Below are 3,626 nucleotides of genomic sequence, written 5' to 3'. Positions count from 1 at the left end.
GAGAAATATGGCGGACTGGACAACTGCAGTGCATTCCAGTTTGAAAACTACCTTCATGGCGTCAAGCGGCTGGTGCGGTCTGGAAACAATCCCATCAAGCAGGTGGCTAAAAGACTGCAGGAAAGGAATTTCAACATGCATGTCAAACCACACAACGTGAAAAGGTCAAGCCAGGAGAAGGACCGTGCATTCATCACAGAGGATGAACAGTGTGTGGAAGTTGTTGGAATACCTGGAGACGACGACAACATGGCTCTTTGCCTTGTCTACGCAAATCCTGCCCCTCTCTTCAATCACCCATGCACATCCTTCATGATTCATGCCTTCCGGTTTCAGAAGAGAGATGCAGACAGGAAATTCATACCAAAATCACAGCTGACAAGAAGAGCGATCAAGATTGAGCAGCCACAAGGCACAGTGTTTTTGGGACTTCTGCACAGTTTTTGATAAGACACTGCAAATCCTAACATTTGCACATTTGCCCAACAAGAGACAGTAGATAACAGCTGCCCACAATCAGGAACCAAAATCAATCAATCAATCAAGCAAAGCTTTATTTGTATAGCACATTTCATACCCAGAGGAAACACAATGCGCTTTACAGAGAACAAATTCTGCTCTCCAGACCCAGAACAAACCCAAGAGAAGATGCTCTCTTCTGAGACACTGCCACGCTCAGCCCCCTCATGGTCAGGTAAAGCACACATAGACATACATGCACGCACGCACACACACACTACTGGGAGGTTATGCTGTATTCACTCTCCTCACACTAATCTAACACACAGTCAGTGTCATGCACATGCAACCACCTCTAGATGATGAACAAATGTCACTGATGGCTGATCATTATTACAGATTTGGAATCTTGCCCCTGGAGCCAAGTCCAGAGGACCCCTCGTATCTGCAGAACTACCGTCATAGTAGTTCAGGGATGGAGCACCACCACAACAGGTAACACCTCGCCCCCGCACACACACAGGGTCCAATTTGGTGAAAATGCATACAAACTGGATTTGTGGAGTTGTGTCTTTCATAAGACTAACTTTGTGTGTCTGTGATGTTTCAGGTACTGAGTTAGAAGGCCTTTGGACAAGCCAGAGCTCCATTCAATCATCCTCTGTCTGCGCATGACAAATATATTTCTCACATACTGCAAGTGCAACGAGCAGTGAAATGTTTTGCTATGAGCCTCTAGACAAGCTGCAACTGTGATTCATGTAGTCCCAGTGGAGTGGATTGTGTGGTAGCGAGCTGTCCATTGAGGGGGACGACGCACAATTGTTGGCTCAATGGACAAGATTGCCCACACAACGACCATGAATGTAAATTAAATAATCAATCACCTGTTTGAATAGCGAGGGGGCGGGGTGGTCTCATTCATATATGGGTACCTGGGAGAAGGGTTTGTTCTGGGTCTATCTGGGAGACTATAATGGAAATTTGTGATTTCATTCATGTCATTTGAGTGAACAGTGAGGTTAGCCTGTTTGCTCGGTTCCTTTGTGGTACAGTTCTTTTAATGCATTGTTTAATTAGGTAATGTATTGTTTTAATGTAGTACTAAACACTCCCTAGTAGTGACGCAGGCTGTAGAATCTACATGGGGTCTATAAACAGAAAAGCCATCCTCTTGTGTCTTGTTTAATGATGGGGCAGAATGTCTTCTATTGTTTATTGCAGATGTTGACTAATCAGATTTGTGCACAACATTGTAAATAAAGCTTCAGTTGAGGATAGCCTGTAGTATTGTAGTCTTGTACCTGTTCACATAAAAAATGATGGATTTCTGTGGTTGTACACTATATATTAGATGCCCAATTGTAAATAAAGCTTGGGGTTAACCTTGTGTATTCTCATTGTAATCTCTTGTACCTGTGCACGGCATATCTGCAATAATTAGCTGTGACTATGAAAATGTAAAACTAAAGTCCAGTTGCTCATGAGGGTGTCATTTAAAGGTGCTCTCCCTCCAGCTCTGTTTTCAGCAAGGGGGCATAAACCGTTAGTAGATTAGAAAAGAAACATCAAATTGTGTGCAGGTTGATTAGGCAGTTTGACAGGTCATTCCAATCATTTCACTTGGTCAGAAGTGTGATTGGTTGTTCTGTTTTTATCTGTATTGAGCATTGATGTGTCAAATCTCTTATTTCATTGATTACATTCCAGAGGAGATGGCACCTTTAAACACATTTCCACCATGGGTCGCAGTGATAGAGAATCCTGCCTACTTTTTTTTTTTAATTAATGAAAAAGCATTCAATTTGTAACAAACAGGGAAATATACAATCAATAACATTTCTAAGATGAGTTATTAACCTCAACATACAGTACAATATGAAGGATATAAGCGAAAAAAAAAAAAAAAAGACAGGAGCAGTTTGGCAAAGAATCCTGCCTACTTCAACTGTGAGCCAAGCAAGCAGTGACGTCACGGGATAGCCCGATTGCTAGCCTAATGCTAGCCTAATAGGACTTTAATCCAACGTCACTGCAACATTTAATGACGTTGCAGGGACCCATATTGCCAATGTTTCTGCAACGTTGCAGAAAAGTCTAATTAGACTTAGGAGGGTAAAGTTATTTTCGACCTTAGATGAACGTTGTCACAACATCGCCTGATGGTAACGTTGTAACTTACCTAAGTACAACTTATGTGCAACGTTGCTGCAACCCACTGTGTTAGTAGGGAAGCAGGGTCGGGCCTGGTTAGTACTAGGATGGGAGACGGTAGCTAGAGTGTAGTAGGGCTGCTCTCCCCCTCTTTCTGAGTCACTTTCTTCTCTCTCAGTGGCTCTGTCTCGGTCTCTGGTGTTTTGTTCTTCACAGTCATCACTCAGTTCTACTTCATTGCTCATTCCTCCCTTACTCATGCTTTTCTCTTCTCTTCCTTGACTGTTCTCCTGTCCCTTACTCTGCTCTTTGCCTTTGTCTGACTCCCCTCCTGTCTTTGTTTTTTGGGGTTGAAAAAAGCTGGCTATGCCACCACTTTTCTCCTTCCTTTTCATTTTTGCATCTGCTGGACCTACAGTATTCAAGAAAAGGGGGGGTTAGTGAGAGGCTGAGCATGCGTAGCTGAAATAGCTAGCGTTAGCTAGATATACTACACTGAGCTAACAAGCTAGCTACCGGTCCTCCTCTACAGGCTATTGCAGCAGGTAGGCTACGACAAGAAAACAAAATCCAATAACTGTCTCAATAAGTCAGTTAACTGGGGACAAAAGCCCTCGGTGCTGCTTACGTTCGTTGCCTGCCTAGTGCCTATATCAGCGCGAACGTGCGCGTACCGCTCGCTCATACATATTTGACTGTTCTCCCCCCTCCCGAATATTTTTTTTACAATATTCGTACGAATTTACTATTCGGGAAAAAGCTACTATTTGTACTCATCCGAATACCGTATTCTTATTCGGGCACACCCCTACACTCCAGTAGATCCCTGGGCTCACGAGAGATGAATGGTGCCTCCACACCTTGGGAGAACAGATGACACAGTGGTCCTGAGACTGATGAGACCTTTTTCAATCCTGACCTGATTCTGGAAGCTGAAGGTTCTTTGTCTTCTTGTGTCTGATCTTTCTGATTATTAAGGAGAAGCTAAGATTCATCAGCAGTGTCATTTTGGG

The 3,626-nt window shown here is 43.4% G+C and overlaps 1 long non-coding RNA gene across 1 annotated transcript; it reads left to right on the top strand.

Annotated features, from left to right (window-relative positions):
- Positions 1-626: 626 nt before the first annotated feature.
- On the top strand, positions 627-1,208 carry LOC311327272. The gene is made up of 3 exons (XR_014631089.1): positions 627-694; positions 859-954; positions 1,070-1,208. It is a non-coding gene; the product is annotated as an uncharacterized lncRNA (long non-coding RNA).
- The last annotated feature ends 2,418 nt before the right edge of the window (positions 1,209-3,626 follow it).

This window comes from Borostomias antarcticus (assembly GCF_949987555.1).
Source record: "Borostomias antarcticus genome assembly, chromosome: 31".
Classification (NCBI taxonomy): domain Eukaryota; kingdom Metazoa; phylum Chordata; class Actinopteri; order Stomiiformes; family Stomiidae; genus Borostomias; species Borostomias antarcticus.
Note: the sequence above shows the minus strand (reverse complement) of the source record. Positions and strands in the feature narration are given on the sequence as shown.